This window comes from Penaeus monodon, unplaced genomic scaffold, assembly GCF_015228065.2.
Source record: "Penaeus monodon isolate SGIC_2016 unplaced genomic scaffold, NSTDA_Pmon_1 PmonScaffold_3226, whole genome shotgun sequence".
Taxonomy (NCBI): domain Eukaryota; kingdom Metazoa; phylum Arthropoda; class Malacostraca; order Decapoda; family Penaeidae; genus Penaeus; species Penaeus monodon.
In genome coordinates, this window is record NW_023657929.1 from 1 (window position 1) to 24,911 (window position 24,911).

General features: G+C 38.8%; 1 pseudogene; it reads left to right on the plus strand.

Moving 5' to 3' along the window:
• Window positions 1-3,426: 3,426 nt before the first annotated feature.
• LOC119570584 lies at window positions 3,427-16,295 on the plus strand (annotated as a pseudogene).
• The last annotated feature ends 8,616 nt before the right edge of the window (window positions 16,296-24,911 follow it).

The following is a 24,911-nucleotide window of genomic DNA, read 5'->3' on the forward strand; positions in this document are numbered from 1 at the left end:
CAAGGGGATGGGGTGGGAAAAAAAAAAGAGAGAAATTCAGCTTTAAGTATTTAAATTCTAAGAACTACCAACCTTTCAAACAAATAAATGAACTGCTTGGGTTGTTTTCCCCACTCTATATGGTACATTAAGTGTTTGTAGTGCCGCCCTTTTGCCACAGCCAAGGGTCATGCTTCTCTCCTGTCCCTGGAAGAACCCTGCCTCCAGCTGATGGAACGAGAGTGTCTCCCCCTTTGGGGGTGAAGAGGAAGGCATTCTTACTCCGTCTCCTGTGGTATTAGTAACCCCATTAAAAGAGTATCTATAAACTGTAAAAGGTAATTTTTTTTTTCTATTTGTTAAAATCATACAATTTGGTAATATAAAAATGTCTGGTTTACACTGATATAGGAATTTTTCCTTCTTAAAAATCAATTATTACCGTTTCCATGGCATGATAATATATTAAAACATCCATAAAAAAATACAGCCATGATAGTAGACAGATGCAGTTTACATTCCATATGAACTGCTTGACTTCCAAGTTTTTAAATATGATTCTTAAATCACTATCATTATCAAACAAAAATAAAATATGTCATCCATTTTGCTATAATATTAACTGCCATCAGTATTAATAATATCAATAATAATATATAATTGTTAGTTATCCTTCTTACATCAGATAAATTACTCTCTATCATTTATTCTAGCACTGCCATGATGAACATTCCAGGCAATGTAAAGAATCTTGTCAAATTTCCCACACGCAGCTGACGAATAGCCAAAAAAACAATGTCATTCAATAACAAAAGCCAGAAGCAGAATCTTCTGTTGGGATAGAAAACCCTTATGAAGTCTGTGTAAGTTATTTTCATTCAGATAAATAGTCTTCATGTCTTGTTTTCCCATTTGCTGCTTACATAAGTATGACCTTCATACCTCTGTGCATGATGCATCCTCCGTACCAGTTTATTGCATAGTTGCCTGACCTGAGGTAAGAGCCCGAGCTGCTGTTAGTAAAAGCTCCTGCAATTTTGGCACCCCAAAGGGGCCATAGGTTGTCAACCCACAGGACAGTCAAAACCCTTTTGAGGTACAGTTAAGCAATAACCTTTTTTTCTGACCACAGTGTATAAAGTCAAATAAATATGGAGAAACTAAATAATGTGAGGTATTAAATATATTTCCAACAACAGAATAAGTCTTTAACTCTGTCTCAATCTGCTGGATATCATCATTTAAATCATAACCATTTACCAGCAAACTGAGATGTTATATATCAATATGTTAGATACTAATATACATTTTCTAATCATCCTATTTCAGTAACTCATGTCTATTTTTTTTAAAATGCCACAATAGTAGTGGCAGAATCTTATGAGAACAGAGGGAAACCTGTGATGAAGCATGGGTTAGGCTTCACACAGTTTTCAAAGAGAGAGGGATCTGTCACGCTTCCCTCTTATGCCTTGAATCCCCTTAACTTTTTTACCTTTTTGCTTTCCCAAAAGACTAATAATAGTCAAGTGTGAGCTGTTCTAAACATGCTTTGAAGTTAAAGATTCATAAATATTTTAAGGTGAACATTTTACTCATTAAGGGCATATTATGCAGTGAACTAAGCCACTGCAGGGATATCCCAAAAATGCTTCATAACAGGCAATCCTGACCATTTTAAAATCTGCTTAGGAAATCAAAAATGATTTATCTTTCATTCCTTAACCCTCCCCTCTCTCCTCCCTCTTTACCTAGGCCAACTCACCTCTGTCAGATCCTCGCGGTCTGCCCCCGGCTGTCTTCAGGAAACTGCACGTACTCCTCTGAGGGGAAAACCCCTGTTTCCCCTCCTCAGAGGCGGGGGGACCGAGGGGACGACTGTAACTTGATCAAGTAAGTTATAGGCACAGATAAGGCTGTTGGTGATACTTCCCTGTGAAAAAAAAAATTCAACCGAAAACTCTCAAAAAAAAAAAAAAAAAACTGAGCAACATTCATTCGATTCAGAAATGATTTTCCCCCGCTTATGAACTGGGTCACATCTCCCTTAGCCCATTGGTTATATCAAATAAAGATCATTTGCTGTAAACCTGAAGAACTTTCTGTTAAATGACTCATGAGAGAAGTTACCCTATGGCCTTATGATGGGAAACTGGGGTCGCAGAGAGCGAGCAGTTTCGCGGTCTGTGACAAACGCGACCCTTGGGCCTTTTTTGGTCGACTTTGCTTCCTATTTCTGGAAGAGAGAAGGAATAATTACTGGATTAATTAGACTTTGAGAGAGGAGCTGATCATAGTAAGTATTTCGAGGGTTTCCTGAACTTTTAGCTTTGAATGTGTGGAGAGGAGGAATCCAAACTTTGGTTATTGTTCTTGGTGGTTACCTACTTTTATTTTTTATCTATTTGTTATTTATTAAGTGGGGGAGAATTAGCATGAACTTTAGTCACTTTTGGGACAAGATATTCGAAAATAATCTGGAAATAAAAGTGTTTTATTTCTAACTTAAGCAAGATTTCCATTTTGTTGTTAAAGCAATCATAACCTGGTGTTTTTCTTTTCTTTTCTTTTCTTTTCTTTTAGTTAAATTCATCTCCTTGACAAGTTAATCTGAAGGTAATTTATCATATTTCCCAGACTTGTTGCCTTTGTGACTTCAAACAACCTTTTTTTTTTTCCTTCCCCTCGTGCATGCATCATGAGAAATAAGCATTTTGGATGTTGAAGCTGACCAATAATTATTATCGAAAAAACCGGCTTTTAAAAAACGAGTGGTTTAAATGATTATTTCAAAATCAATCGGAAAAATTTTTTTTTACCTTTCCCGCTCAGGAAGAGGACGCGGGTAGTACATCTTTACGATTTTTTTTTTATTATTTCTTTTGTAACTGCGATTATTATGTTATATTTGTTTATTTGTTTATTGTTTTTTCCGGGTTTTTTTTTTTGCGTGGAAAAGCTTTAGTTTTTTTACGTGTGATTGATTTATTTTTGTAATTGGAGAAATACATTAGCATTATTGTTAAAAAATTTAAAAATTTAAATTGTTGTGAATTATACCATTTTATTTATATGACTGAATTGTTAGTTTTAAAAAATCCCCTTCGTCATTTTAATTTTTGGAATTCAAATACAAGTGAGCATTTGTTTCATATCGTTAAATAGAAGCCCAAAAAGGACCCAAGTGATGACGTCATTTAGAAACATTTCTAGCGTCCCGCCAGATGTCTCTGACTCGTCTTAGAAAATAAAGCTTGATTGACGTCAGAGAAGATGCTAGCTGATTTTCGTGGTTTAACTTTCTCTTGGGGAAGAGAACGGTGTTTTTAAGCCAAGGAAGGCCTCCAAGAATCCGGGGGAAAGATATCAAAATTAAAGTTAATCTCCTAGCCGAGATACATAGCAAGAGCAATGACGTCACAGTCGAGTAAGGGAAAAGCCGCTAAAATGGCAGACGGCGAGCGGTGGACGTCACTCCGAGGTGTTGGGCCGGCGGCCGCCAGATGTTTGCCGTCTCTGGCGCGGGAAAGCATGCGTTTGGGATAGTGAGCAAGCAACCGTCGTGCCTCTTTTTTGCACGTGCACGCCCACACCCTGCACGCCCCGTCCGTGAGACCAACGTCAACCTCGAGGTAAGGGAACGCTCGTCATGAAGAGGTTGTTGGGACGAGGGCGAGGCGGCGCAGAGGAAGAGGAGGCCCTGGCGTCGGCGGGGGGCGGCGCGGCGGAACAAAGGAGTGGCGTGGTAACGGTCGTGGCGGGGGCGGGGCGGCGGCGGCGGGGGGCGGCGGACAAGTTCAAAAACCCCCGCCACTGCAGCCGAGGTCGCCCCCCCGGGACGGGCCCCCACCCAGCTCGCACGAGTCGGGGACAGAGCCCACGGTGAGTAGCAGACCAGGCCGCGTTTTGCTTTTTTTTTGGGGGGGGGATACACCCTGGTTTGCTTTAGGTGAAATATTTAAGCTTCGTTAGACTTTTTCCCCGGAGTTAAACTTCCACCCTGAGCGCCCCCCCCCCCTCCCTCTCTCCCCATCCCCTAGAGGGGAAGGAACCTTGAGGAGTTCGATGGGGTTCTGCTGGCGGGGGTAAGCGTTCTTTGTGCGGCAGAACCCTTCGCTGCTCAAAAGACGCTGGATTTATAAAGATGCGTCTCGTTTAACTCCATTTTTTTTTTTTTAAATTTGGGGATAAGGGGGGGGGGGGAGATAGGCCTAACCCCCATTGGCGGTGGCGTGGGTTGAAAGGCGGGTTTCGGCCGACGCGAGGGCTCTCGTGGCTCAGCCGCTCTTGTTAGTTCAGGGCCTTGTAGAGCTTGGGGAAACTTGTGCTTCTAAATATTCTCGGTATTAACCATGTGTGTATAATTTTTTTTTTTTTTTTTTGATATCTCTTCTTAGGCCTATGCATCGAAGGGTATTCAAATGATGCTGAATACTGGAATTTTGTTTCAGACTGGGGAAATCTCCTGCATCTTGTGTACTGGATGTAACAAGGAGGATGTTGAGTCAAGCAGGGTGTGTGGAAATGTGGGAAGAGGAATGTGGGGTTATGGTGAACCTCTTTTATCATGCACTGCTCGGCCTTCGTACATACACCGCGTTCTCCTGCGTGGGTTTGTGGCAGACTTCGTTAGAAAGTGTAAGTATTTTCCCTAGTATTTTGTATATTAATTCAGGAAGAAAGATTTATAATACATTTGTATGGTTAACGATAAAGTTCTATGAAATTTTTTTTTCCTTTGTTCCAGGGTGCGAAGAAATGAAGGAGAAGACCTGAATGCATTATTTGAAGCTCGGCACGAACATCGGAAATGTGCTTCTTTCATCACCTTGGTTCTGCTTCATGCTAACCTCCTCCCTGACGATAGCATCCCTTTGGAGAAGCTAAGAACTCTGCCTTTAGATTCAAAATGGGATGGAGGGTCAACAATCCCAGCATGGATGTTAGACCTCCCTTGCAAAGATAGTCTGTTTCCCTTGAATGCTTTCCTACTCATGTCTGCAGAGGTGCAACAGTGTGGATGGCAGGGCACAAGGTCAGGTGCTGGGAATACGTACTTAGGAGTGCTGGGCAGTTTTTTACAGGCCGTAGGGCTGTATAGGAAGGAGGACTTTACCGTAGTCTACAGGTCTTGGAGGCTATCCTAGGAGTTTGTGTGGATCAGAATTGGAGGGTTGTGTGTTATGGCTGACAGGGCTAGGCTTGGCCAAGCTTGGGAAGCCTCATACAGCTTTGCTGAAGCTTGAGGCAGCTGTGAAGGCATGTGAGGCCTGTCTCCCTGCAGTCTTTAACATTTCCTGCATCTTCCATCAGACAGATATGGTGACTGCAGAACTCGAGTGCCTGGCATTATTAGCAGCGGTAAGTATAGTAGTGATAGGCATTTTTGAAAAAAGTATAAATTTCTAGGCTGCGATCTAATTATTAAATTGCTCCAAGAGAAATTGTGTATAGCACAATAGTTAGTAGTGGAAGTATGCATGGTTTCTTACATTAAGGTAAGTGATGCCAGGTATAGTCTATTTACTTTTCTTTTGTATCAAAAGTTCATTTTATCTAAAATTTTAGTAATTGAAGTTGAACTCAGGCTCGGTTGTATCTGAAAGGGAAATTGGTAGTAAGTTACTGAAATCTGGCCATTTCATTCAGTTGCTCAATAGTAAATGTAGTCAGTGAAGCTTGATAACCTACATCTATCAAGACAGTTGTAGCATCATTCCAGAGTAAAATCAAATCCTAAGGAAACCTAGGTTAATCTCTTTAGTATGGATACACTAAGCTAGGGCAAATCATATTTTTGTTCAAGACCAAAATTGCAGACATGAATAGTAATGGCTCAAAGGAAAATGTCACTGACAGCTTAAATCCCCTCATTGCTCCTGAGTTTCCACTCTTGTCATACAAAATGGGTGAAAAATGGTGAGGTATGGATAGCACATCACACATGGGCAGTACCCAATCCCCCAGTCACAACAAACTTGGATTAATTAAATTGTGATGTGACATCGAGGACTTGGTCTGAGTGTCCATACTGTAAAGAATTAACGATGCTGCAGTTGTATCATTACAGATACTGTACCTTAAGATTTTAGACTAGTTACTATACAGAATTAGACCTATCAGCAGTAGCCACTTCCTATAAAATACATCAAGTCTAGCATTCCTGGAGCAGTTGCACTTCACTACCAGCTTCTGCATGAGAATGTATAGGCTGCACATTTATTTATTCGTAATTTTGTCACTAAGACGAGTCCATCTAGTCAAGTCATCCCAGTACTTGAAGAGAGCTGAGTGTTATGGATGGGTGTGTCTCTGGTGCATGTTGTTTTCCTAGTCATGACTAGAGATTTCACACTCATCCATTTAGCTTTGGCATAATCAGCAGTAGCATACCCCAGCCCTCCTTATTCTTGGTTCTGGTGCTTGCAGGAAAAGGTAAGTACATATTTATACTCTATTTTGCTTTGAGGAGCAGCAGCAGGTGGTGGTGACTGGAGATTTGAACTTGTAATCCACTTACATGTAGCCAAGTGTCCTAGGTAGGAACTACCACTGTGGTAGGGTTGACATGTTTCCCATCACAGTGATAGTACCTTACTGGGAGCTGTGGCACACCCGCCAAATTTCCTTGTAACCACATTTCAGATAACCATATCAATATTATATCCAGCCACCAGAGCCTCACTGCTCTGTGGTGTGTTTTTTCTATCAATAAAGCAGAAATATATGAAAGTTTTGATTTTCCTCAAATTTCCTACAATTCTTGGTGGGGGCAATACATTCAGAGCTTAAGGATTTTATTTAATAATGTGCATATTTAGGATTTTTATGTACATAATCATGCTACAGTAGAATAAAGATATATTAATAGTATAATTCAAATAAGCATAAGATTCTACTTGCATATGTATTTTGAATACACTGCTAGTGACCTTACATGTTGAAGCAGCAGAAAATGTTCAATAAATGAATACTTGCGTACTAAGTGAAATAAGCCAAAGCAGAAATGTTGCAAAAAAAAAAAAAATTGCATATTCCTTCATCCTTAGGGTAGGGAGGAGAAAAGTGAGAGTGCAGTCCCTAATCTCCAGGCTGCTCTCTTAGGTCTCTACCAGACCAGGCCTGCCGATTTACAGATACGGGCTCAGTACCTTCTAGCAGCTCGCTGCCTACAGATTAAGGTGAACATTTGCCTTTACTGCTTCAGGGGTAGGCATACTCTGGAATGATTACATTTTACCTAGTGTACTTCCACAGAGAGGTAAATTAACATGGGAAATAAAGAGAATGGAATGAATATTTTGAAAGAAAGTGGTGTGGAAATAATTTTGGAACATATACAAGAACTTACATTATCGGCATGATAAGAGGCTGTTCCATACAATGGGCACTGTAAGTGACATCACCTCTGAGAATGACTAGGAAATTACTTGTTTAAAGAGGGGTTTGTCTGCCCATGACATCTTTTCTACTCAAGTCTGCTCATCGATCATGCCCAATTGTATAGACAGGTCTTAACACCCATCAACAGGCAAACCAGTGGAATACCAGTACCCATTGTCAAGGAAAATAGCATAGTTATGGTCCAGCTGTATTAGGCCACCTATTGTTAATACAGGTTACTACCAGCTCCCTCCCATCCCTCATTTTTGTGGTGGTGGTGGGGGCTTATAAGGTGGAGACTGGTCCAATGTAGGGATTGCCTTTGCCTTGGACCTTGGCCCTTGCCTCAACTGATTTTGCCAAGTTTTCTTTCTCCCTCTTTAGTTTTCCTTTTCATTCCCTTCTGTTCACTTATCCAAATTGTTAACTCGTATTTGCTCTTTTTGCCACAATACTTAACAATAATACAGTGTAATCTTTGATGCTTATACATTTGTTTTTGACTATGGACTATTCTCGAAATCCACAAACATTGCTTTACTGAACCAAAAAACTTGACCGGAGGGGTTTGCCTCCAAGCCCCACCCTATTACTATTGTATACACCACTAATGACCTTAAAAGTTGATGTGGCAGATTTTTTTCAATAAATATATGCTACTAGCTGTCTGGCCACTGACGGTTATCTCACGATTGCCTGTACACCAGGCGAAGGTAGGGATCACTCCTTCCTTGGACAATTTTGCTGGGTCTTTTCTTCATCATTTGTTTTCCTTCTCTTCTTCATCCCCTTCTATCCACTTATCCAAATTGTTAACTACTACATACACTTTCCACTACAATACTTTACCCTAATGTGTGTAACCTTTGATGCCTGGTACATTTGTTCTTTACCATTGACCATTCTGAAATCTACCAACATTGCCTTACTGAAGCAAGAAAAAAAAAAAAAAAAAAAAAAAAACTATTGCTATATTAGATGGACATAAGAAAATGTTTAATAAATAATAAATAAAATTCATTGGCCACTCCCACTTAACACCTATCTGATACTTTCTGATCCACCCCATGTTCCCTATATAATGTTCCTTTTGTTCCAAGCATTCTGTTGTCTATCCATGCATTACTGCAGCCCCATACCTCTGCTTTCCCTTGCTTATCATACCTTCAAAAACCTCCCAACCTGTCAGACATCCTTAAGGAATCCCACACTTTCTGCTTTGACAATCTGTTCTCTTTTCTCATGCATACATATCCTTCACTTGATCTAATCCTACCTTAACCCATTCAATTATTCTAACACTATACCTTCTATGGTGCTATATTACCTTAGATGCCTTGCACATTTATTTTTGCTTTTAACCATTAAGCATTGTGTGACTGCAGCACAACTCGGTATGGCTAGATGCTGTAAAACCTTTTCCATTAACCCATAATTGACGGGTAGCATTCATAGAGGCCCGGGGCTTATATCGTCGCCCGAGCATGTGCGACCACTCATGCCAAATACCAGCATCCCATGCCGTTTCTTCATAATACTACGAAGATATGTTGTATTTTCAATTTTCATTATTTTTTACTGTCTCTACTTGCCAAACTTCCTGATAAATCGAGACTGAAGGGTATTTTTGTTGTTATATAGACTCCATAGTTGATCATTGTTCGGCCTATAGTCCGAATAAAATAAGCAGTGTGTGGCATCATGAAGTTGAAATTGTCGGTTTGTTGCATTTTTTTTGTTTGTTGCATGGTAAAAATGAGTGTGTTAGAACCGACTTAATCACACTTTCACTGGCAAAAAAAATAATCTTTTGCCGTGATTGTAAAAAAAAAAAAAAAAAACTCATGGCATGTCCATGCTACTCTATGGCATGTGCGTATGTGCCCCCGGCAGATGGTCCGACATGTCTGGCATGTACGTACATGCACCCGTCGCAATGGGTTAAGCAGCAGGACTGCCTGCACTTGAAAACATTTGGTATGGCACTGGGAGAAATAGCCTCCCCAGGAAAATTATTAGGTCTTGTCCACATAAGCTATGTTTGACAGGCATTACTCATTTACTGCTGTCTGCTTTTACCCAACATGGGGCCTGGTCATTCCACTGGGGTGCGCACCCATCACAGATTATCATTTGTACCTCCAGAGCATCCCCAGTTGCTTGGATATGGCTTTGCAGACAATTCACATGAAAATATAGTTGCCTTGTTTCATAACCTGCATATTGATTTTCTCTGGTATAAATCTAAAATTAAAATATACAAATGTGGATTATGCCCTTGGCAAACTGGGGTTCTATTCAGAGGATAAGTGATCTTCTCTAAAAAAAAATTAGATTTTATATTAAAAAAAATCTCTGCCAATAATTATTTCAGTAAGAGTTGTCCTTCTGCAGATACATTAGTGGTAAACATCAAGAGTTGAATAGGTACTCAGAATCAAACTTTGCAGTGGCAGTTACCAAAAGTGAAGTGATTTTGAACATTGATATCGCTTCATTATTAACTGAATCCCAATGTCAACAGATGCACAAAGAAGCAAGTAACAAGTTCTCATATCTATTAGAGAAGTTAGAAGATTCAACATGAAAATATAACTGCTAAAGGCAGTGTCTGGCTGCAAAGTGAAGACCAAGTTCCTGAAGTACCTTGTAAGGAAAGTGTGATAGTTCAAGCTGCCATTGCTCATCTGGGAGAGCAGAATATTCAGTCTGCTCTTGAAATCCTGCAGCAGATTGATAGTGAAGGTGAATGTTATACACTGTTCGTTTCAAGTAATAACAACAAACTTACAGGCCGAGTTATTTAAAAGCTATAAGGTGATATTGGGAAAGAAATCTAGGTTTCAGCATGAATGCAAATTATATCTATAACTAGAAAGGTTGTAGCTTGATAGCCAAGGGTATGGATTATGGGTCCAAATCAGTGGTAATAAATAGTATTGATAGGATCATGTTTATGACCAGTACATGTATGGTTAAGGTTGTATTCATTACACCTGGGGGGGCATAGAAGGGGACTGAGGCACAATATAGGGGTGATTCCCTACCTTGGTCCTTGGCTCTTGCCTCAACTAATTTTGCATGGTCCTTTTTTTTCTATTTTCCTTTTCCTTCTCTTCATCCCTGTCCTTCTGTCCACTTATCCTAATTAACTTATTTTTACCCCCTTTGGCACAATACTTTTATCATAATGATATTTTACTTTTGATGTCGGGCACATTTATTTGTATTGACCATTATCCTTTCTGGAAGTCCACAAACATGGCCTTATTGAACAAAAATACTTCCTTATCTGGGGGCTTTGCCCCCAAGACCCAGCCTACCACTATTTTGAATACACCACAAATCACCTTTTATGTTGCCGCAACAGAAATTTTTCAGTAAATAAGTAATATCCATTACATTATATTTTCACATGGCATATATAGGATAAAATGGTAATGTTGAGTCCAGGGAGAACATAATATTGTTGTGGTGAGATACTAACTTGGAATAATAATGCACTAATGGTGTGTCAGAAAGATTTGTTATGACCATAAGGTTAATTTCTACCAAATTAAATTTTTTCTGTTATTAACAGAAAAGAATGAACCCTTCCCCAGAGTCCATTTATGTGTTAAAAGTTTTGGAAACGTTCAACAATCACTACTTTTCCAAGTCTTAAAATCCTTTATTTGCAAGCAAAGATAAAGAAATTTAAGTGTAATTCCACATAGTCAGTTTAGTTTAAATCCAATATGGACTAGGAACTAAAGCAAATATTGGTTTTTTTTCTTATGTATTTATTTTAAAAAAGAAAAAGAAAAAAATCTTGTCCTAAACATTGTAATTTGCTGAATATTTAGAAAACGTGGCATGCATTTTTAAGGGGTCCAGATAAAGTTAACCATGAAGATTTTGAATAATGTATATTAAAAAATCCCTTGCTCCTTGTTGTCATGGGGGCTTTAAGGAGACAGGGACTGAGGACCAGTGTGGGGGATTCACCCCTACCTTGGTCCTGAGCCCTTGCCTCAACAAATTTTGCATGGTCTTTTATTCTCCTCCTTTCCTTTTCCTTTTCTTCATCTCTTGTTTTATCCACTTATCTGAATTGTTAAACTCAATTTTGACATTTTTGCCACAGTACTTTATCATAATGCTTCTTATTCCTTTAACTCCATCTAACATCAGCTCCCCCTCTCTACCCTATTCACTACCATACCACCCTTTAGTACTGTTCAACCCATAACTTTACCCTAATCATTAACTCATTCCTCGCCCTTTTTGCTATTCTAATTTACCATAGAGTCATATGACCTTTGATGTCATATAGCACTTCCTTACCTGGGGGCTTTGCCCCCAAGCCTCACGCTATCACTATATTTTGAATATGCTGCTAATGACCTTAGATGTTGATGCAGCAGAAAGTTTTTAGTAAGTAAATAAAATAATTATTAAAAATAAGGCATGTCTGAATATAGATCAGCTTAGAATTCTAATTCCAGGTCTTCAACTAAAATAATGCAACATACCTAGAAAGCTAAGTTGGCTATTCTGAAGTGTAACTGTCCCTGTAATTCAAATAATAAAGAAATTCTCAAAATGGTCCCCCCAGTCCCTTGCTCATTGTTGTGGGGGTCTTAGGAGACGGGGAAATGAGGCCTTATATTGGGAATCACCCCTACCTTGGTCCTCAGCCTTTTGCCTCAACTAATTTTGCATGGTCTTTTCTTCTCCTCCTTTCCTTGTCCTGTCCACTTATCCTAATAGTCAACTCATTTTTGCCACAATACTTTATCATAATACTCCCTACTCTCTTAACCTTATACTTTACCCCTCTATACCTTTTTCACTGCCATACTACCCCTCTAGTACTGTCAAACCTATAACTTTACCCTAATCATTAACTCATTCCTAACCTTTCACTACTCTACTTTACCATAGCACTGTATGGACCCTTGATGCCATATAGCACTTCCTTACCTGGGGGCTTTGCCCCCAAGCCTCACGCTATCGCTCTATTTTGAATACGCAGCTAATTACCTTAGATGTTGACACAGCAGAACTTTTTCAATAAATAAATAAATTTTCAAAATAGTTGTCCATCACCTGGGGAATTATTGGGTTACCAAGAAAAATATTGAAAAAGAAGCAAGCAAACAGTTTTTTTGATGCTCTTTATACAACTTGTAATTATGTAAAACTTGAAAATGGATTTCTTTTCTAAACAGGGGAAAAATGATGGATGTGTATCTTAAATTCTACTCATTGGTAAAAACTATTCCAAGGTTCCTGTAAACATGTCTGTCACAAATAATATTCAAGACATTCAAAAATTGTTTGGGTAGTTTTCTTCATTTTACTGTCAAATTCTTCAAGCATTTGTTGACCCATCCTCTTGAAACCCTCTTTCATTTTCCTTCTCTTCATCCCCTTCTGTCCACATATCCAATTTATTTATTATTTTCTTCTTCTTTTCTTCTCTCTTTCTTTCTTTCCTTCTTCTTCTTCTTCTTCTTTTCTTCTCTTCTTCTTTTTCTTCTTCTTCTTCTTCTTTTCTTCTTCTTCTACTCCTCTTTTTCTACTTCCCTTTCTTCTTTTTTCCCTTCTTCTTCTTTTTTTCCTTCCTTCCTTTCCTTCCCACTTTCGTTTCTGTCCCTCACCAAACCCTTCTTGCTATCCACTCCTAAGGTGTGAGAGCCGTGCTGAAAGGATGAAAGGCTGACTTTGTGCCAGTCCTAAACGGCCTGAGGGAGCCATGGCACGGTTTTCCCCCTGATTGTTCCTACCCTTACCCCTCAAGGGGGACCCTGAGGGGTGGACTGTTTTTTATCCCCAAACCATAACCCAGGTTACCATGGCCAGTAATGAAAACATATCCCCACTATTAGGGGCAATGAGGCTTCCCCCTTTATCAAAAATAGCCCCAACAATGTAAACCCACCCGATTCCCTGCCCCCAGGCTCTCCTTTGACCACGGCTCCGAACACTGCAATAACTACCCCCTCATCAATACCTACTAGTACAGTAGCCAACAATTCAACCCTTAAGGAACATTTTCCACTTTCCAGCATGCTCAACTTCAACACCTCTATCCCAAACCTCCAACATCAACCACCCCCATCCTCCCTATTAATACCTTACAGCCTTTTTGCCCACCTCTCCATACACTACCTCCCTAAAACACTACTCCATCTTCGTCAGGGCCCCCCCGCCCTTCTACTACCCCTATCTCTACAACAATCTTGAATACTCTCTTTAGTGCAGCCAAATGGGACCAATTTTCGTGATCCCCCCCCACAGCCTCCCTACTCGGACAACACCCTTCTCTTCCAAAAAATGTCTCCAAAAACAAGTAGGTAAAGCCCTCTTTCCGTAGCCGACCCGACTGCTCCCGTCTTGTCACAGTAACGTCCGAAAACCAAGCTAAAAGCATTAACAAAAACTAACTGACCTATATGGTAACCCCATCCAACCCTCAATACTTGCACCGGAACAGTTTCAATCTCCCCAGCAATTGCCCATTCATGACAAAGTTTGGTCAGACTGTGGAGAAGACCTATTTGCCTGTCTCACAGACTATGATTGCAACATCAGTACAATGCTACTCCATTCCCCCCAGAGGTCATCGAAAGAAAACCCAAACTAATATAGCCAAAATTACCTTCCGTAGACATGACCTTCCCTTAAACGTTCTACATAGGAGGAGAATCCCTCCCTGTTCGTCCATACCAACCTCCTCCACGTCAGTGCCAAAATTGTTGGCGGTCTAGGACCCCCAGCCAAACATTGCCGTTCCACAGCCAGTTTGCCCACTATTGTGCCTAACCTGGGCCATACCCGATCTAACGCTCGCACAATCACGCACATGTGCCAACTGTGGCGGCCCCATAATGTATTTTATAGGGCTGTCCCACCTACAAGTTTGAGTCTGAGGTAGAACTCTCAGTTTCAAAACTTGGACTCACACTGCGGGAAGACAGACAGGAAGCACGTCAACGTGGTTTCTTCTTTTATTCCTTACTCCAGTACAACTGTAATTCTACCAAATTTCTACATCCCCCCCCCCCCCTACATTAACTCCCCCTCTTCTACCTCCTCCCTTTTCCCCAGTCAAACTCTTTTGCCATCCTAAACCAGACACTCCAATCTTCTTACTACAGATACTCCAGTCACCACTACAACCCCAAAAACCTTCCACTCTCCCTACTCACACTACCCGTAAGAGACAGAACAAAACGTTCCACCCCCTCTTCCCCTACCACACAAACACCTCCACCTTCCTTTGCCCCTATGCTTGAGACACCAATCCTCTCTTCCCCCCCTCACAAGAAATCCTTTATCCCCCAAAACTCCCCAACCAACTCCTCAGAAGAAACTATTGAAAATATTCAAGATTACTTAAAGAAAAAGACACCCAACCTCCAAATCTTACAACTCCTGCCCTTTCACACTGCAAGTAACTGCTGATATCCATTCTCCTCCTAATGATATCCCCTCCTACAACCCTATCCTCCTACCCCCTCCCAACACAGCCCAAACCCCCCCGACCCAACCCCGCCCACATTACCCTCCCACCTCCCCTCTATCCTTCCATTCCCTCCTGGATACACATGAATCCTTATGTAACCTCCACCATCCCCTCTATCCCTTCCACTCCCTCATTGATACACACGTGAATCCCTTATTTCAAAAATATCCCCTTTCCCTAGACCCTTTGTCTCCTAAAACCCTCCTAGTTTGAAACACCAACTCCCAAACCTCCCCATCTCAGACCTCTGGTCCTTATCCCACCCACAAGATGCTTCCCCCTCAAAAACTCAAAAACGTACTACAACCCATATCACTAAAGTATAAAATATCCTTCATTTTGGAATATTTGCGGTTTCCGCTCCCCAGACCTGACCTTTGTCATCTCCTTTCTCTTATAAACCATCTATTGTAGCCTTCAAGAGACCTTTTACACATCCTCCAATGTCTCGTCCATACTTACCTCGCTGTCCCCCACCTATCCTCCCTTCAAACCCACCTCCCAACCTATCAGACATCCTTACAGAATCCCACATTCTGTTTCAAGAACCTATCCTCTTTCCTCATACATACCCTCCATCTAATCTAACTCCTTACCACAACCCGACTCTAACCCTTTCATCTCCAATTCCTTTTCCCAGCTTAGACAACTAATCACTAACTCAAACCACCCTTCCTAACATTAACTATAGTTTTACATGACCTTAGATGTCAGCAATTTATCTGCTTTTAACCATTAACCATAAACCCATTTCTAGGTTTTATATACGCCATTAATTATCTTAGATGTGGCAGAAGTGGTTGATAAATAAATAAATAAATATTCTCCCGAAGTACATGATTATACCATAATTCTTTCTTCCTCTCCCCAAGATTTGGAACACGAGAAATTTAATGCCTATGAAATAGAAGGGAAAGAGAAACTAAGAATTTTTACAAACAGCTGCAGGATGTCTGACAAAGATAGATGCTCTGGTTAAGTTGGGAAGGAGATTGAGGCCCTTGAAAGTGTGTGTTAGGTAAGACTTTTTTCACTTATGTGATCTAAGTTTGTATGGACATTGGTTTATTATACTTGGGGGTTTATTGCTGACACTATAATTGCTCTAATTATTGTTAATACAAAGGTTTTGACCAAGCACTGTCGTGGGTGAGATATGCAAAAAATATTGGAAAACAGAGGATGGGAGTTGGTGGTGTCATGCTGAAGGCCGTACTGTACTCATGGCTTGCATATCTTCATGGTGTCAAGAAAAGTAAACAGAGCCAAAAAATTTATTACCAGAGGAGAGCTACACAGAATGCAGGATGCTACTAAGATGCACCAAACAAGCCCAACCTGTTCAAGGCTCACTTTAACAGAGTCTCTTTCTCTAGATAATTTTCTATAGTACTTGACATCAAAAGCTTCAAGATCTTAGAGTTTAAAGTGATTGTTCTAGTTACTATAGAAGAATGCGAGATATAAATGGGTCTTCAAAAATAAAGTTATTTTTTTTCTTTTATTGTTTGGAAATTACCTCTGTTGATTGTTTCAAGGTATAATTTTTGTGTTTCAATACAAAGGATATTTAGAGTCTAATATGCTTAGTTTTCATCCTTGATTAGTTTTACTTTTTTCTTTTTTTTTCCCCCCTTTTTCTTTAACTTCTGGAACATCTGCATCATTTTTAGATAGGTCCCAAGGCATTTGAATCCCCCAGAACTAAAATTTCAATTTAATTTTCCCTATCTTTACACAGCAAGATGAGAAAGAATCAAAACATCAAGCAGTTAAGGAACAGTACTGGATAAATTAAGGTGCCCTGAACTTTGAATGTATTTTCATTATTCATTTATTTTTCTATCTTTAAATAAAACCAAGACTGAGAAAGAATGTTTCAAACTGCATAATGCATAGTTAAGTGAATAGGTTATATTTGCTAGTTGAAATCAATAATAGTTCATTTCATTGGGATGTATTGGTAATTAAGCAGTGTTACTCTTTAAATCGTTAATTGGGATGTATTAGTATTAAAATTATTTTTTTTAATTATATCCAAGTTGCTTATATGGCTTCATATATCACACTGACATGAGTTGTGTGATGGGTCGAGTCATTTGCTCTGTAGCTGTTTGAAGGATAATGAGAAATAAGTATTAGTAAACAGCAGTTGCTATTTTGTAACTTTGCCTTTGAGGTAATGGGTCTACTGTAATTTTAGGTTTTACTACAGAACCCAAGGGCATTCTAAGGCCCCATCCAGACGATTATGCAGTGCCCACTGGGCAAACACTAACCAAATAATGTTCCAATCCAACATTTAGAGGGTGACTGGCAGGCACGAGTGTAAGCCACTGTCTGATGTTTATTGGAGAACCACTAGTCACTGCTGCACTACAGCTTGGTCTGCTGTGTGGATAACACATGTATGCCCAATTGCAGCCACCGGCCGCTGGGAACTGCTCAATCTGGAAACACTGTTAAACAAGTTGATATATCCAGTCATTGGCCACTGCCTGTTCATCTGGATTGGGGCCCAAGTAGATAGTACTGCTTTCTCTAAGGGTAACAATACATATGAACTATAATTCACAAGTAATTTACAGAGAAACCAATGTAACTAACTGTCCCATTATCATAGTGTATAATGGTTATATATCTGCCTTTACTTTTCTATTGAGAACAATAGCAATACCTGTGACTCAGTTAAGTGTAACATAACGAAATACAACATTCTAAGTAGGGAATTTGCTAACAATCAAAACTTTACTAGTTATTTCATTGCTGTGGCAGCATGTGATTTCTTGTAATTAAAGTATAAATATCTTCGCATCTGCCATTATTCTAGTCTGCATGGTATAATCCTTTTTTTGATATATGTAGGCATCAGTATCGTAAATAAACATTTTGATATCATTGTACTTATAATATTGTAAATGAGAAAGTACATTAATGTTATGAAGGTATATGCATATTAATGCTCACCATTAGTAATCTTTATGCAGTGACTTTATGGATCTTCATGTCCATGATTTACAGATGAAAGCATATTGATTTGTGTGGTGTGTGTGTTAAGAAGCCAATTTTGTTGCAAGTTATTTCACTATAAATGGTTTAGTTCTACTCTTGCATGGGTGTGGGTAAAAAAAGAAGGGGGGGGGGGGGGAAGTGATTCAACCCAATCAAAGGATACTGAGTAGTTCTGCCACGACTGTTATGTTGTGTAATAGTTAACAGTTAAAACAAATAAATGTGCTAGACATCAAGGTCATATAGAACTATGGTAAAGTATAGTAGCGAAAAGGGTTAGGAATTAGTTAATGATTAGGGTAAAGTTAAAGGTTTAAATAGTACTAGAGGGTAGTATGTAGTGAAAGGTTAGAGAGTGAGCTGATGGAGAATATTATACGGCAAAGGTTGTTAAATGGGGTTAGGACTGGGTTGTTGTGTAATGATGCCTTTCTCTTTTCTTTTCAGTTCAGTTCACCTTAGTTCCCTACTCTAGTTTTTGTTTCGAAGATTTTTTTTTTTTTTTTAGAAATATTTAATAGAGTTCTGAAGCTTTGAATTAGTTTTTGAGAAATACTTCATGCAGTCATGTTTTACACCAAGATAAAAAAAAAATGTAGTACTTTACAATAAGAAAGCACAACTCAATATTTTTTTTCAGGGAAGTAAATCAAATCCTTAGTAAAAGAAATGTCTGTCTGTTTTGTACATATTGTTAACAATTATCAAAACAATGCCAACAAGTGATGCTTATACTGACTGATTATCTACAAAGTTATCTTTTTTTATTCTCTGTGTCAAGAAGCATCATTATGAATAGATAGATGTGGTCCTGCTTCATCCCTTCTCCCTGCTGTCCCCTGGAGACTAGTACATGTGCTCATGCCACATGAGCTGTGCTCTGTTGACAACTCATATATTACAGTGTGGAGTCCTCCTACCCTACCCAGATGACAACAAAATCACATTTGTAAATAACAGAATGGTGCATCCTATTACATAGATGAACTATATCACTTCAGTGTACTGGTTATTTTACAAAGACTCAACATGCACACACACTACCTGTATTCTATATTATATTTATTTTCCTTGAAGATGTAAATGTAAAACTTCTAAATATGCCAGCACCATATAATGGCACTAACTTGTCCATGAAGCAATTACATAAAAGACTCCAGTAAAGATGCCATACCCAAAGCAGTCTGCACTCAATGCCTCACCTAAAAACAATGGGACCAAGCTTTGTTATGACAACACAATCTGCTGACATATTAAGTAAAGCTTAATGTTCTCTTATCTGGTTATTTATGCTGTACATTATGTAATTGCTGCCATTCAATTTAACTCCATGATCAGGGAATAGAACATATCGTCATAATGATATGAAAAAACCAACACTTTTTTTTATTTTCCTGCAATCCATCCGGGATAGCAAAAAAATGGAAAATCGCGGTTTACTTTATTATACATGTACAAATAAATACCTCCTTTTTTTTTATCAAGCTTGTGTAAAGGGGATGGGGGAGGGGAATCTTTTTTCTATCCAATGTAAAAAAAGGATTATATTTCATATACTATTTTATGGTTTTGTTGGTTAGTAAAAACTATCAATCTATAAAACCCTTGTAGGCATAACACTGAATTACTGTGTATTAGCAGGGCTTCCTTTCATGCAAAAACATTTTTGGATTTTTTTTTTTGCATATAGTGCATATATTTTTGTTTTATTTTTTTAAACTGCCTGAAATGCAATGGCTCTTATATAAAGAAAGGGGAAAAAAATTTATTCTTTCACCACCTCTATCCTTATAAAATGTTGATGTCGGGGAAAACAATTCAAATTTAAAAAAGGACTTTTTTTGGGAACAATGTGCCCTGATAAGTCCCTTCTATTTCTTTTTTTTTTTTTCTGCTTTTTTGTTTCGACGTACATTAAAAAAAGCACCAAACAGCAGAGGGAAAGGCAAAAAAAAGTTTCATCTCAAAGGAATGAAAAAAGGGTACAGAATACACCTTCTTCTAAACCCCCATAGTCCAAAAGTATAAGGAGGCAAAAACACGGGTTTTATACTGGCCCACCAACCCCACCATCTCTTTTCCCCACTGAAACCAAAATACCTATTAAAGTGGGAACACACTGGCAAAAAACTTACTGTTTTTCTGTTTTTTCCCCTGATCTTTTACACCCCATTCCCCCCTATAAAATTTTTTTTTATCCTACCACCCCTTTGACACAGTCAACCCAAGTTTTGCCGTCGGGGAAAATGGGGTATCGTCAATCCCATTTGGAATCATTTTACTGTCACCAACATTCACTCTTATCCAAAATGAAAAATCCCGCCTAATTTAAAAGATTTTGGGATGGTTGGCATGCAGACAAAGCCGTTAAAGGAAGTGGGGGTCCTTTTTTTTCCATCACTGCTCCCCAAGTCCATTAGAGTCCGTCCCCCTGCAAGGCAAATTACAGTTTTACATATTAGCAAAAATATTAAAATTACTCGCCAGCTTGACATTACCAGTATATAAGGAAAATTTTTATGGTTCCCTGTAAAAGCATTTGAGAAAATGTTTTTTCAAAAGCTAAGTATAAAAAAATCACAAATTTGTTGGGTTAGAGATAAGAAGATATAACCTCAAAAAACTGTTTTAGCTTTGGGTATCCTAACTGATAGCCTAAGGCAACAGCCCCTGCATTCGAATTTGTTTCCAATTCTAACCCAAACTGAAGCTGCTCTGTTGCCTTCTGATAAAAACAAGGTGGATACCTTCCCTCCTAGTGTGCCAAAGCATAAAATTTTCTCCTGTTGGGAAAAAGAAATAATTATTTTTATGACAATCTTTGGGGGCCCGGGTAAAGACGTTCATTCTTTTATATCACAGAAGAGTTTTATTTAATTTTAAATAAAATGACTGAGTATATCTTAAACCTGAATATTCCCAGCCATTGGGGAAAACCAAAAGCCCACCAGGAACTTGAGAACCAATGGATGCCCAATTCTGTGCCCAGAGCCCTTTCTTGGGCACTTCTGAAAATAATGCATCACTGCCCCTCCTGAACCCTTGTCACTCTATATTACCTAGATGACTGATGCTGTGAAGTCAAACCACGCCAGTCTGTGGGTTGCTGTGTACCTGCCATTCTCTGTTGTCTGCAGAGTAATGAAGAGATGAGTTTCATGGGAATTTTGTCTCATTTATTACTTATTAGATATTCCAAAAAAACCCCTTTTTCTTACTGTATCCTTTTCCATCTAGACCTCCTTAACCCATTACTGACGGGTACATTCATAGAGGCCGGGCCTCCTGCGGGGCTTATATCGTCGCCCGAGCATCCCCCACCACTCATGCCCAAAAACCAGCATCCCAGCAATTTCTTCTAATACTACAAAATATGTTGTATTTTTCATTTTTTATTATTTTTTACATCTCTCTTGCCAAAATTCCCAAAAACGGACTGAAGGGGTTTTTTGTTGTTATATAGACTCCATAGTTATTTATTCGGTCATGTCCCCAAAAAATAAGCAGTGTGCGGCTCAGGAGTTGAAATTGTCGGGTTTTTTGCATGGTAAAAAATGAAAAGTGTTTAAAAACCGACTTTCAACTTTCACTGGCAAAAAATAATCTTTTGCCGGATTGTAACAAAAAAAAAAAAAATCATGGGGTCCCTGCATCCCCTATGGCTGTGCTACTGCCCCCGGCAGATGGTCCCCCCCCATGCCCTGGCATTACGTACATGCCACCCGTCGGGATGGGGTTAAATTTGTACATGTCTCAAAAGACCTTTTCCTCTTTAAATAAACCTTTCTACTTTTTTTTTCTCTTTTCCTTTAAACCCCTCCTTCTTTTTCCTTCCTTTTTTAAAACAACAAAAAAATACTTAAAGTTCATTTAGTAGTTTTTAATAAAAAACCTTCGTGTGTAGCCCCTTTCCCCTCACATGGGTTACTGTCATATCATTTATTTCCTTCCATCTAAAATTTCCCCCTCCTCAAAAAACACTGCTCACTCACTCCCCACCCATCAACTACTTTAAATACCCCCTTTTTTTTCCGCTATCCCCTTTTAGTCCCCAATTAAACCCCTCATTTCCTTTCTAAACACTCACAGTAAAACTTCACACTTTAAAATAAACAAAACAAAAATTTTAAAAAACAAAAAAATGTGAAAAAATTTCCTTTCCCAGCTCTTTCCCTGCATAAGCTAGGCAAAACTAGCTCAGACAGACTACAGCATGATGCTAAAAGTAACTTGAGATCATAGAGAAGAATGTGAAAATAAAAAAGGGTGAGGATTAATGTTAACAGGCTTCACCCCTTTTGCTGAGCAGGTAATTCAGTTTTTGTATCAGCAAAATTTCACAGAGACCTTTGTTCTTTGTCATTTTTCCGGGCACTTTTTTTTGAACATTTTTTACTATATTTGCAAAGCCCCCCGGGAAGATAGGGTGACTTCAGCAAAAGAACTGATAAAGATTCATTACTTAGTTTGCCCTACATTCAGGCATATGCTCTGGATCCCTTTGGTAGCAATTAAAAATTCATGCCCACTTTATCTTCAAATGACCACAAATTTAGATAATCACTGCATTTTTCCAAATTCTAAAAACTATTTTTCTTAAATAAAATTATAAAATTTTTTAAAAATATCCCAGAAAACTTTCCATGGAGATGCATTTTCGGGAACCCTTTTCTGTAACTTTTAGTACATCCTTTTAAATATTCTGCCATACTGCTCTAAGTAATTCTACTTCCATGGACTTTCCTGTGGCTTTATAAAACAGGGAAAGTCTGGATAGTAAGTGGGGCCCCTACTTTTTCAAATGTCCACTATTTATTTTGGTATTGTTGCAGGGCATTGCCCTTTTTTGGGGGATTAGACTTAATGCCATTCCCGGGACTTCTCCTAGAAACATTTGTGAACAATTGCTAGGAAGTGAATTTTGAAGAGCCATTTGGAGCATTGTCATTGTTCCATGCTAACCAAAAGCAAACAAATCTCCTCCCTGTATATTCTGTTCTAATTGGGCCTTACTTGCAAATAAAAATTGGCAATTTTTTTTGCCGGGACCTCAGCACGCTGACAGGGATTTTTTTATGCTTTTTTAAACACAAATACATTCACTACCTATATTTTCATTTAAAAATGAGGTTTTCCCTCCAATACATTATGCTAAATTTAAAATTGTTCTTTTAAAACTTCTATTTTAAAATTTTAATATGGATACTAAACTGCAGGGGTCACCTGTAAAATAAAAATTTTTAAAAAAATTTTTTCCTGGGGAAAGGTACCCAAAGGTTTTTGGTCTCTAATGGTGTGGTTTTTTGTTTTTTTTACTTTTCATAAAGCATTTTACTGGAAAATAATCCCTGGTTAAAAAAATGCCCGATCTCATAATAAAATAACAGCTGACTGAAAAATTAGCACAGATATCTGGGCAATCAGTTGTCCCGTGTAATCTTATTACATCTTAACAAACAAAAAGATATATCTGTGGTTGCCTTCTGGACTGAATTACTGCACTTTATGGGATTGTTTACAAAGCTTTGTAAAAATATCTACTGCACAACCCTGAAATTAAGCCCAAATTTTTGAAGCAAAAAATCTTTCCAAAACCCAAGGGGTACTTATTGCGGGATTTAAAAATGAAAAACCTTCACCTTTAAAGGTAAACAAGTGAAATTGCCTCTTTATTTTTCCAAATAGTACAAAACTTCCCATTACTTTTGCACCCCATCACAATCTTTCCTACTGAAACTTGGTTTGGTAAGCTTTTAAATGAGAGATTATGGTCAATGTTACTGAGAGCAAAAAACAAGATCAGAGAAATGGTGTCCCATCTTACAGAGAATAAGAAAAAAAGGGGTAAAAAACAACCTTAAACTGCGCCTCAAAATTACCACGAAAAAAATATCCTCTGTAACACCGCCGAGACTTATTTCCATCAAAACCAGAGTTCTTAATGTCTGTTTTTCTAAAATTTGGGCTTCCCCCCCCCCCCCTCTCTGGGGAAAAAACAGGGGGAAAGAAAAGTTAGTTTTTTTTTTTTTGGTTCAAAATTATACCCGGGTTTTTGGGGCTTCTTTCTCTGGGGGGTGCATCCCTCTTAGTGACAAATACCAAGATTGTAAAATGCACGCCTCAACTAATTGGGTCGTGTAGGGTTTGGTTCATTAAGATTCGGGGAGGCTTAGTTTACTTTTTTTTTGACTCACTTGCACCTCAATGTTTAGAAGAAATGTTCTAAAAATTTTTTGATAAAACCAGTTATTTTTCCTTTCCCTTTCATTAAGCTGGGAAATGTCTGCTTTCTAAAAGGGTTTTTTAATATCTACCAAAAATAAACCTAATCCCGATTATACATCAAACTTAGTATCAACTTTTACACAAGGGGTCTATGCCGCTGGCCTTACCAAAGGAATGAAGATTCAAAAGGGTTTGCAGACTCTGCTACGGGCTGTCTTTTTATTGCAAATAATTCCCATTGAGGCTCTTTGCGCTATTCCATACATTGCTTTTTTCCATTTTTAAAACTTTCTTTCCCCCTCTGATTTCATGCAAGCTCATGATATAACTAAAGAATAAACTATACATCGGGTTGTGCAAAAAAACCCCTAATCACAAAACCAATTTTACATTTGTCACCTATACCAAATTTCCCCCAGTCATCAAAAAATAATGATATTTCAAAAAACCGCAAATTCGAAGCATTAGAAACCCAAAGGTCCCTCCCCAGACTTAAAATCCTTTTCCCTTTGCACAGGGTTCTGTTCCCCTCCCCCTTTCACTGCAGTCACCACTTCGAAGACGACCTCAAGAAACTAAAGCTGGAGAAAGTATGGAAAACTTTACCTTTTAAATGTTTTGAAAGTCTTTCCCTCGTCCCTGTTCTCGATTCCCCCTTTTTTCCTCGCCCTTTTTTTAAATTTTCTACGGCGTGACGGTGGGCGGGGTGGGTGCAGGGGGTGGAGGAGGTGTTGCAGGGCCGGCCCCCCGCTGAATATTTCCCCCTACTTTGCTGAAATTTGGCCGGGGGAATGAAAAA